This window comes from Mercenaria mercenaria, chromosome 12, assembly GCF_021730395.1.
Source record: "Mercenaria mercenaria strain notata chromosome 12, MADL_Memer_1, whole genome shotgun sequence".
NCBI lineage: Eukaryota > Metazoa > Mollusca > Bivalvia > Venerida > Veneridae > Mercenaria > Mercenaria mercenaria.
The window spans coordinates 70,705,672-70,718,158 of NC_069372.1; the positions used below are offsets into that span (position 1 = coordinate 70,705,672).

The following is a 12,487-nucleotide window of genomic DNA, read 5'->3' on the forward strand; positions in this document are numbered from 1 at the left end:
AACAAAATGTCGGCCGATATTATATGAGTGTGTAAATACGGCAAAAAAAAAACCAGGTTAAACACAGATAAAAAATAATCAAACCACAACAAATGTAATTCATTTAAGTAATACAATAACCCTTTATAAAACACTTTATTAAAACTATCTTACATGTTCATATACGATATGTATAATAGTCTAGGCAGCCGGAACCAGCTACGTAGACTAAAGGTCTAGGAACCGGCTACTTAGCCACTGCCATTCCAGTAACACCCAATGTCGTATGCAAATTTTCCATATTTAATCCTTCAAAAAAGCTAACGGTGTAATTTTTTATGATAATTAACATCAAAATTTGAGGAACTATCACTGGTTTTCCTAAGTGAATCAAGTAATCTGAGCGAAAACCACTTTCACACATTCCGAAAGTGTACCAGTACCCGGATATTATATTTTGGATATATTTTTTATAGACTGTTTTAGCATGTTTCTGTTAAAGAAATATTTATGAAAGACCTTATCAATATAACATGAATTTTGATATATATTAGTGTATAATGTGACCTGAAAAAGACCTTTTTATTATGTTGTAACATGATCTTGATTTCAAACTTAAAGGCCCTCCACAATTTCATATTTATATATGAATAAGCTGACATCCTTGGTGACATTTTTTAAGCAAAAGCTTTGAATACTTTGACAAAAATATAAAGTAATGTAAAAATCCTTCGTAAACACTGGTAATGGTTTTGGGGAGATATCATTTACCACTTTATTCTGTGATAAGTACAGTATTCTTGAAAAATTAATGCATTAATGTTAATAAAATGTAATGAATATGATAAATGATTCATGAATAATAAACATCTAGAAATGCTTTTTTGAGCTCATACAAAGCAACCTAAGTCCAAAACGAGGTCAAGGTCAAACTGAGGTCAGGTGATGTTTGAAGATGAGGAATGGTCATAGGTTACATCTGCATTAGTATCAAGTCATTCTAGTAAGGGGTATTGATGCTAGACGACAGGTCCCATTTGGTTAACCTCGTACAGACGGATGGACGAATGGACAGGACAATCACTATATGCCTCCCGCATCAGTAGATCAAAAGCAAATCAAACATTGGGTTTTCTAAGACGTAACATCAAAGTGCACTCAGAAGGGTTAAAATCACAAGCATACAAAGCACTTGTACAGCCCCAGCTGGAGTACAGTTCCACTGTGTGGTCCCCCGACTCTGATACTCTGATTGATCAGCTTGAGTCTGTGCTGTGCCAAGCGTGATTACGGCCGTACATCCAGTGTAGACAACATGCCGACTTCCCTAAATTGGCGACACCTTGCACTACGACGCATTGACCAGCGCCTGGTTATGTTTTATAACATCTTGCATAACCAGGTTGCCATCCCACTTCTGTACTACCTACCGGTAATACCCAAAACTAGATCTTCCAGAACCAGAACCACTCATTCCCAGGCATTCGTTCAAGTATCACCCTCATCCAACTATCATAAATTTTCATTTTTCCCTCTCGTACAGTGTATCATTGGAATGCCTTGCCTTCAGATGTCATCAACTCGTCTGGGCCAGTGTTCAGTCAGGCTGTAAGCCAAATTGAGCACATCTCACCTTAATTACACCTGCCAGTGTTTTTAACCTGTTTTTAACCATTTTCCGTCTTGCTTTTTACCACTACTTTTTACTTGTTCAACATTCTTGCTAATTGGAAGATAGATAGATTTAAATTTATAAATTGAAAAATATTTATTTATTTTGTTGGTTTTAACATCGCACTGACAATTATTGGTTAATATGGCGAATTTCGAGCTTTGATGGTGGAAGAAGACCCCTCCGTGCTTAATTTGGATTCATTATGACCAGGCACCTGGGTAGAACCACCGACCTTATGTAAGCATGATTGATGACTTCCTCCTGAACATGAAGTATTCAACACCCCGAAAATTTAAGGCATATATTTTTATAAAAATAGGCCACTCGAAGCTAAATTTGACTCCCCAGTGGTGGTTTTGCCACTGACCGTTACAAAGCGGTGCCCCACTGTGTTCTTGTATTTGTTTATTTTGTCCTTTTGTGTTCATTTTTGTGTGTGGTATGCCAGAGTTGTTCGACGTGTGTGTCTTTGGGGAGGCTGCGTTTTTTTTAATGTGGCTTAAATTTCCCTGTTGGATATTCTTCCTTGTTTTTTTTGCAGTTCTAGTGCCAGTTTAGCCTAAATAATGAGACCTCAGGTACACTGATTTTACATTCTGATATTTCACATGGTCTACCTAAAGGTCTCCAAGGGTGTCCAGATTTTTCCCCATCAAGACAGTTCCTCCCAAGACATGAGATATCAGCCAGTCAAAAAATATAGTGTAATTCAGTGAAATAGTAGCCAAATCGACGAAAACACTAAGTTTCAAATTTTATTTTACAACTTGGCCTATCAGCATTATACATTACATATACATTACATGTATGAGAACATGTACATAGCAATATTCACATGAACCAAAATGGGGACGAGTTGACTGGGGGCGAGCTGACTAGGGTACGAGCTCACTGTAAGCATAAATCCAGGACAATACGGGCGAGGCGGCATAACCTGCTGCTGAATCTGGTCCTTCAACGGTAAAAATCTCTATAACAATAAACCTACCAGTAGATCTATACTTGTTTATAAATTTACAATTAAAATCACAAACAAATCTGGTCTATTCGTTCTGCGCATGTCACTAAAATCCTTATCCTCGGCGCGCACGGCAAAAAAACAAAAAAAAAAAACAATCAAAGTACTGAAAGTATAGGAAGGCTGGCTACCACAAAACACTGAATGAAAACTGTGTGGGAAAGATGTTTGCAAAATCTTAGATATTTTCCATATCAAACTAAGGCGAGCATAGGGTATTGTTGTGATGAACCATCCGTCCAAGTTAAAGTTCAATCAAGACACCTAGTTTATCGGAGGTAAACATGGGTTTAACAGGTCCCAGAAAAGTCACAAATTAGCTATATAGCTAAATCTAGCTATATATAGCTAGAAATAGCTATAAAACCAATAACAATTGTTTAAGATATGTGTATATTAAATGTAAAATAATTATTATCCCATTCAAATGGTTTATGAGACAGAAGACAATCACAAAGAATGGAGATCTATGCAGTTTCAGTTTCAATACATGTTGCGAATTTCTGCGATTAGTCATTTATAAATTTGTCTTATACTACGATGATTATCACAAGTGAAAAATTCAGTGATGATTTATCGCAAAATACTGCCACAGTTATTGAAAATGTGACTACAAAGATCTTGGATTTGTGTTATTGTCTTTCATCTTCTAAACCTTTTGGACGTAATTATGACCATTTTGCATCTTGTTTTCACATATTTTGCATTATTGGTATTGGTTTTATAGCTACTTCTAGCTATATATAGCTAGATTTAGCTATATAGCTAATTTGTGACTTTTCTGGGACCTGTTTAAGAGAGTAAACTATAGTTTACGCCCGTTATCTTGTGTGTCCGCTCGAAAATTTATTTTAGTATTCGATAATACTAGTTTTTTCGACCAAGAATCATTATTGGATAATTTGATTACCGGGAACCATTAACAATTGTTTACGAACGTGAACCTGTGTTTATGACCATGAAATTGGGTTTACGAGCGTGAACCATAGTTTACAAACGTGAACCTAGGTTTACGTTCGAAAAACTTGGTTTCTCGAACAAAACTATGATTTTAGGTCATTATCCTATGTTCACGAGCTTGAACCTGTGTTTACCGTCGTAAACCCATGTTCACTGTCGTAAACGTAAGTTCTCGATCGTTAACATATGGTTTACACTCGTGAACCCTGGTCTACTCCCGTAAACATTTTGCATTTATTCATTAGTTTACAAAGTTTGGAAGAAATGTAGGTAGGTAGGTTTCACTTCTGCCCTATGGTTCTTCATGAATGCAGAGAGCAAGGCCATGATTTTTAAGAATTGGAGCTTAATTTCTGTCTGATTAAATCCTTATACTCGAGGCTCCCCAGAAAAATTGTTATCGACAATTTTATTTTGTGTTTTATAATTGTTACGCAATACTTTGAGGTTTCATTTAGAAAAATATTTGGTAAAATGAATTCTGTGCGATTGTTTTGCGCAATGGCTATAGCATTGAAATTTGTCTCTGTTTCAGCTGGCGGAAAAAAAGACATAATTTATACACAATGTACAAAGAAAAAAAACCCAAACAAACAACAACACGGTAAAAGTCGTTTAAAGATGAATTACAGTGCGAAAATGTATTAACTTCAGGACTGTATCAAGTTAATGCAATTGTTAAACATTACCAATACGGGTCCGCTATCTTAATATAACCTGAAAAAAGTTGGAAATGTGTCTTTAAGCAAAACTCGCTTACATCTACGCCCCCACCCTTTAAGCAAATAATTGGTGACAAAGCACATTTTACATTATATCTTTCAGTATTCGTCAGAATATTTAAAACGAATTTAGTGTAAAAATAGCCTTAAAAAGGTATAATACATGTGGTCAATTGTTTCTTCTCCATTACTGTGTCAATTCTATGCAGCGATTACGTCCCATAGTACCTACAGCAAATGATCTGAAAGAATAGACTCTTAAAACTTAGGCCCTAAATATCAGACCTGACATAACTCATATCACTTTATGTTCATTTTAATTGATATTTCTTATTTTCCATGTTATGTCGGGTCGTCGAATAATGCGCAGTACGACTCATATCGATGGTTGTTTCTCGGAACCAGCGGTTTTTAGTTAGCTACTTATAGACAGGGGTCATAATATATAACGAAGCGGTCAACAGTGTTGAGTTACAAAAAGTTCCATTCATACGGACATTTCATTCATAGAGGCAAATTAATTTACAGCCATTATGTAATATTTTCTAATGTTATCTTTGAAGTATTTACAATTAGAAAAATAAAACATTATTATAATATGTTTGAGCAAATAGATCTATTGAAACAGGTAAGTTTAACAATCTTTATACAACTCTATGGCAAAACTGATAAACATGGCGGACTATTTGAATTGCGCATGAAATTATATTTTGTATTGTCAGTCTCAGCACCTGTTGAACATTGTGGAAACTCGATATAAATTATGGTTATAATAGTCTGGCGAATATCACCAGCCTAAAATCCCCACTCACGCAGTGATTACCTCCCCTTACCATACAAACTCTTTGAAACCATCCAGAGTATCCAACTGTAGCACTCCTTAGCAAAAAGAACTATATTTTTTGAGCTATGAGCATATTACAAACAATAAAATCCACTATTTTGGCTATTTCAAGGGCCATAACTCTGTAATAAGCGCTAAGATTCTTAAGAAGAATGCAAAGTGCACGGTAATGTTATGATAAAGAATCTAGCAAAGTTTCATGAATTTACATCAAATACTTCTACAGCTGGGCACATAATAGGTGAAAATATGCATATTTTAACTATTTCAGGGGCCATAACTTAGAAACAGGGAAAGAAGCCAGCCAAAAAATAAGAACTGTGCAAGTTTATATCATGATAAAGACTCATGCCAGTTTTCATCCATCTATATCATATGCTTTTTGAGCTAGGTGCATCACAAGGTGAAAATGTTCATTTTTGACTATTTCAGGGGCCATAATTCTGAAAATAGGGAGCAGAGGCAGATAAAAAATAAGATATGCGCAAGTTCATATCATGATAAAAACTCGTGCAAGGTTTAATCAATTTATATTAAACATTTTTTTAGTTAGGCGTGTCACAAGGTGAAAATGTGCATTTTTGACTATTTCTGGGGCCATAACTCTGAATATAGGGGGCTGACCCAGATGAAAAATAGGAGATGCGCAAGTTCATATCATGATAAAGACTCATTTAAAGTTTGATAAATTTATATTGAATACTTTTTGAGCTAGGCACGTCACAAGGTGAAAATATGCATTTTTTACTATTTCAGGGGTCATAACACTGAAAATAGGGGGTAGACCCAGATGAAAAATAGAGGATGCACAAGTTCATATCATGATTAAGAATCATGCAAGGTTTCATGAATCTACATCAAATACCTATTGAACTAAGCATGTCACAAGGTGAAAATGTGCATTTTTGACTATTTCATGGGCCATAACTCTGGAAATAGAGGGTGACGAAAAATAGGAGGTGCACAAGTTCATATCATGATAAAGACTCTTGCAAGGTTTCATCAATTTATATCAAGTACTTTTTGAACTAGGCTCGTCACAAATTTTGGGACGCACGCACGGACAAGACCAATTCTATATGCCCCAACCACTCATTGGGCGTGTGGGGTGGGGAGGGGGTCACAAAAACATCCAAATATTATTAAATGATGACTGAAAACATTAATTTCCAAATACTTTTATAGTTTATAATAAACATTAGAAGTTGACATAATAACTGGATGAATAGAACACTTCTAAAACTGAATTTATTATGTTTGGCAGCAGACCTCAATTGACCAAATGTTTTACAAATTCCATTAACATTGCTGGTGATGATGTCAAACATGAATTTAGCACAATTAGATTATCTCGGTGCATTTCTTGATGAAACCTTGAACTTTAAAGATCACATAGATCGCAAATGTCGTCGGCCATATTGAATTACCTACAGTTAAGAACATCTGAAAATACTTAACAAAAGCAGCCACTGAAATTTTAGTTTTGTCTCTAGTTATTTCACATCTGGATTATTGCAATGTCATACAGTATGGTGTAGCTAACTATGAAGTGCGTAAGATGCAACGTATTCAAAACGTGTGCGCAAAACTTGTCCTTAACAGGAGGAACATGAGGAAAGGACAACGTTCACTTAAGCCTTATATGGCCTAAGTAATTTTGAAAATTTTCAAATTGGCTAAAATTTGAAACATTATCAATTGTTTGCTACCAGATTTTTTATCTACTGTAAGGAATTAAGTTTTTTGTAAACAGATTTATTATTTTGTTCAACACATATCACTGAACATTGCTGAAATCGCAAATTTTTAAGAAAATGGGCATTTTTTGCCATATTTAGGTCACATAGGAATATTTTTAGTAGTGAGCACACTCAAGGACCACAAAAATATTTTGACCCTAGGTCCAGCTTCTTTCACAGAATTTATGGTCATTTTTTGATTGTGGTCAACAGCTGTGCTCATAGTGAAAATTTCATATTTGTTTAAAAATTCGGTTAAAATGCGAAGGTTTCCCATACCCATAATGGTAAACCTATTTTCAGTTATGTCAAATATTTTCTTCTATAATGAATATATTGTAAATTATTTCGAACAGTTTGATAAAAGAATACTTCTTGATGAAAGAAAACATGTTCTTTACTCCATTTGGAAACGTTCAGTTTTTAGGCCATTTTGAGGCAAAAGTGAACCATCTCCAAAGTTTGACAGTTCTAACCAAGCATTGTACCACTTACATTGGTTGCTGGTGAAAGCAAGAATTGAGTTCAAGCTACTCTCTTTCATGTATAGCTGTCACACTGGCAGAGCACCTCTGTACTTAACAGAATTGCTTACCGAGTATATTCCTCGTAGACAAGGTTTGAGATCGTCTGAAAATTCTGAATGTCGTAATGTTGTACCATACAACAAGTGCAAAACATTCAATGATAGAAGTTTCTGTACTATTGGTCCAAAAATTTGGAATGAACTGCCATTAGAACTATACAAAAGTAAATCACTTGACACATTAAAAAAAAAATCTTAAGACACTGTATTTCAGAGATTTCGCAGCATTGTTTTTGTAGTAAAGTCAAGTTTCACTTTATTTAAACTGATAAATGGATTCACAGTCATTTATTTATAGTCAGGTCGTATATCGATGATCAGTACTCCGTATTCCGTTGTATCATGTTTGTACTCTGTGTTTCGTTGTATCATATTGTATCGTACTCCGTGTTTGTGTTATCATGTTCAGTCATGTGTCCACTCGTGCATTTGAACTTGTTTTGTAGATAGGAGACGTTTTCATTGGTCAGTTATCTTCATGCACAAATAATAACTTTTGGCGCAAACTAACAATTGCACGGCCCTCTATTCTTCATTCTTGAGAATCATTGTCCGAGTGAACACAAGTTACTCTAGAACTATTGTTATACTGTAGTAATTTAATGTCCTTACCTTTGGACAATTTACTATGTCATAAGTGTACCTTTGCTAGTCGATTCTGGTAAGATATTTTCTTTAGTATTTGTTCTTTTTAAATGCAATGATAACTTATTTACCGCGAGAGATCTATTTTGTGAAATCTGTATTTTTCACATTCTGCTATTGTTGTATTGTAATTCGTATTTTCTACGTTCATGATTTTACTGTTTTATGTTGTAGGTTTTTCTCTACACGTACTATACTGGTACTGTCCAATAAATTGAAGAAACCTCAAAATAGTTGTGTTATACAAACTACCTTTACTACATTTTAAATATTTGATAACTGTTTATCATGCGAAAACAGCAGGTAATAGTTCTTAAATTTTTGTAAAAGGTTTTACTATTTTCAACATTTATATCTCTAAGATTTTTTTGATAAACGCACTTGTTGGTAAGGCTCTATGGGTAGGGAAGTGTGTTTAAGTATTTCTTTCTTAAATAGTACATGATGGCACCATTTACTGGGGGTTTGAACCGCTATATGTAGCCCGTCTGGGCATACCAGATGCTTTAAAAACTGGTATTGGCAATAGAGGTAAAATGTCCTCAAGGGGAGGGGTGCTATTGGGACTGTTTGTTACAATAAGGCTGCTATTATTATTATTATTATTGTCATTATAAATATTGTTAAAATAACTATTATTATCATTACTATGTGCAACACCATTTAATATATCATTGTGTAAAAATAGGCATTTAATCAAATTATTCAGTTTCAGTTTTCAGTTTTTTTTATATTCTTCTCTCGTTATACTTGGATTCAGTGCTGTTATATTTTCTGGTCCTTTGGGATCATGGAGTTCATTCAACATATGTTTAATAGAGTTCTGCTTAAGCTGGTGCTAGGGGGCATGAGAGGTATTTATACACGAGCATTTTTGTGTTTTACATGCCATGCCTTTTTGTTTCCATTACATGTGTTAGAGATTCATCAGGAGGGGAATACTTTTATTTACACTGTCCCGTGTCTTTGGAACATGGTGGGGGGTAAGAGTGAGGTTGGGTGCGCATCATAAACCCGTTTAAGCTCCACAGTGGTGTTTTTGCCAATGACCATCCCAAGGCGGTGCTCCACTGTGTTCCTTTGTTTGTTCGTTTTGTCCTAATGTGTTGGCTTTGTGTGTGTGCGTGTATGTGTGTGTGTGTTTGTGGTGTATTGGCTTTGTGCGTGTGCGCATGTATGTGTGTGTGTGTGGGTGGTGTGCACGTCTGCGTGCTGTAGGTTTCGTTTTGGGGAGGCTGCGTTTTTGGTGCGTGGCATTCCCTGTTTGATATTTGTCTTTGTTTTTTTGCACATTTCATTATCTCTCATGAACAGACTCAATCAAACCGAGTCTGCTGTTATTCTTCTTGGTTGCATTCTTTGCTTCCAAAGGCTCTTTTTACAGATTTTATTAACTATCACAACAGCAATGTTTAAGTGCCGTGTGGTGGCTGTAAAAAGTCTCCCCGTACTTGGATTCTGTGTCGTTATATTTTCTGGTCCTTTGGGATCATGGAGTTCATTCAACATATGTGTAATAGAGTTCTGCTTAAGCCGGTGCTAGGGGGTGTGAGAGGTGTTGCACATTTCATTACCTCCCATGAACAGACTCAGTCAAACCGAGTCTGCTATTATTCTTCTTGGTTGCATTCTTTGCTTCTAAAGGATCTTTTTACAGATTTTATTATATAGATGTATGAGTTATCATGCTTAGGGATATCCCTAACACCAAACAATTGAAAACATCTTTTCATCGTTTTTTTCTGAAATTAAGAAATGGAGTCCTCAGACTTGTAACAAGTAAACATGTTTTGTTCAGAAATATTTTTTCATTTTACTAGTGTTTGCAGTTGAAGGCATACAGAAGCTAATTAGGAAAATGGGGTGAAAGAAAAGGTATGTCGGATTCAAATTATTGTTAGGTTCTCATTTGTTTTTGCTCTTTAGAGCTATTTTCCTTTTTTTTAATTATATTTTAGGTCTGAATAATTTGGTTTTGTCAAAACTATTAGTTATTCTATTACAGGTGTGGGCCATTCCTCCAGTGATGACATTGAGATCCTTCAGGATGCTGTTCCTGGAGGCAATTTCAAACCTGAGTGGACAGTGGACAACTTACAGTCATAGCCATAGACCTTGAAACTACAGACCTAAATAAGAATCGATGTTTAGATTGATAAAGTCAGTACTTTCTGTTACTTGTCAGTAATTTTCTTAATTCTGTGAAGTAAGAAAATTGGTAAAATTAAGATAAAGAATAAAGTAAAAAGAATTCAGTATGTGTTTTATATATAAGATCAAAATATCTTCCACCTGGGTACACCAACAATGGTAATAACAGCACATGTAAAAATATTGCTTCCGGTGTTTACTCGATGAAAATGTTTGATCGTACAAACAAATATCTTCGGTATATTTATTATTCAAATTGTTTTGTTTCCATACACAAATGTTTTTTATCAATATTTATCTTTCAACTTGTTTTCTTCAGTATGTGGTTATGTTATGCCATACATCTCACAGCTAGCAGTAGTGGAGGTAGACCTTGGTACCCAGTTTGCAGTTTGTAGCAAACCCAAGAACAGCGGTTACAGCTGAATTAAGCTCAAAAGGTGACTGGTATATGTGTTGATGACAATTGCGGTATGTTTGTTAATGGAAAACTGGAAGTGTGTATTCATATTCATAGTGTGCAGTTGGTTTGAACAGTTTTCAAATGTTTGTCTTGTTGCACATACTGGAAGGAGATTTGACTTTCAAATAGATCTACTCATGACAGCTGTATTGAAAACCAAAACCAAAGATGTTTTTCTCGGATCAGATCAGTATCTGGCTTTCTGGACATGTTGTTTGTCAGCTAGTGTTTAGGAAGAAATTTCCAGGTCAGTTAATGAAACAGGAGGACCATGTAAGACATCATTTTAGTCTGACATATGACGCCCACAATGCAGAAGCTGATGTGGAGGCTCTTGGATGTCCTCTTGGACTGTGTCAAGTTTTGGATCTCCTGAACGTCAGTTTTTCTCCTGTGGCTTTGAAGTATTCTTTACAGATCAACATTGAAAAGTTTAAAATATGTGATTTTTTTATCTGTTTGCAAGCAGCTGACAGTGAACAGTTTATTGTATGAGATGGAGTGAACATCAAACTTTACTGACCTGCCTTAATATTCAAAAAGGCCAATAGGTCAGTAAATTAAATGTTGTGGTTCATAGACTTGAATATTCACCAATGATATCATACAGTGTTTTATTTTATGACTACACTTAAAAAAAGAGAAAATGTCCATACACAGTTATACTAAAATGTAATGAGGCTGCTGATTGAATTACAAGACATGATTGGGTGGAGTTTGACAGGTCTATATTTCTTACAGCGTGAAAGTTTGTTTTGAGGAATAGTTGCTCCTTCAGGTTTGATTACAAGACTGACACTTTTTGCAGCGAATATCACTTTCTATGGACCTCCATCTGACCAGTTATTGTGTAATTTATGAGTCATAAAATAAAAGAAAATATTGCTGGCTCTGGTTTGAATGGACATCTGAAAACTATATTTAGGCAGTCAGGTGAAGATGGACTTAGAGATATATTTAAAGCTGATAATGAGATGGATTTAAATGAGATTCTAACATGACCAGTTCCATTTTCCTCTTAAACAAAGAAGGTTGAAAACTATGTGTTATTATACAACAATTCACTGTTCTGACATCACATTTATTACGTATATCCACCTTTGTGATATAATTCCTTCACATCTGAACTCCAAACATGTTTGTTATTCAACGACAAATTACTGAATGAGATAAAACAAGAGCTGTCTCCATAGGATGACACATGCCCCTGATGGCACTTTAAATGAATAGTTATGGCCGATGTTCGAGTTTAGGACCTTTGACCTACGGAGCTGGGTCTTGCGCGCGACACGTCGTCTTACTGTGTCACACATTTATGCATAGTTATTTTAAAATCCATGCATGAATGACAAAGATATGGACCTGACACGCCCATCAATGCACTATCATGAAAAAAGACCTTTAACATCTAACTGTGACCTTGACCTTTGAGCTACGGACCTGGGTCTTGCGCATGACACGTCGTCTTACTGTGGTACACATTCATGCCAAGTTATTTGAAAATCCATCCATCGATGACAAAGATATGGACCGGACACGCCCATCAATGCACTATCCCTTAATGTCTAAGTGTGACCTTGACCTTTGAGATACGGACCTGGGTCTTGCGCGCGACACGTCGTCTTACTGTGGTTCACATTCATGCCAAGTTATTTGAAAATCCATCCATCGATGACAAAGATATGGACCGGACACGCCCATCAAT

General features: G+C 35.5%; 1 long non-coding RNA gene across 4 annotated transcripts; it reads left to right on the forward strand.

Annotated features, from left to right (window-relative positions):
• Positions 1–207: 207 nt before the first annotated feature.
• Positions 208–12,176, forward strand: LOC123534742 (uncharacterized). 4 transcript variants are annotated; one of them, XR_006683060.2, is made up of 3 exons: positions 208–263; positions 10,174–10,328; positions 10,639–12,176. It is a non-coding gene; the product is annotated as an uncharacterized LOC123534742 (long non-coding RNA). The 4 variants fall into 4 exon arrangements; XR_008366550.1 differs by lacking the exon at positions 208–263 and adding an exon at positions 2,126–2,950; XR_008366549.1 differs by lacking the exon at positions 208–263 and adding an exon at positions 3,683–8,471.
• Positions 12,177–12,487: the final 311 nt, after the last annotated feature.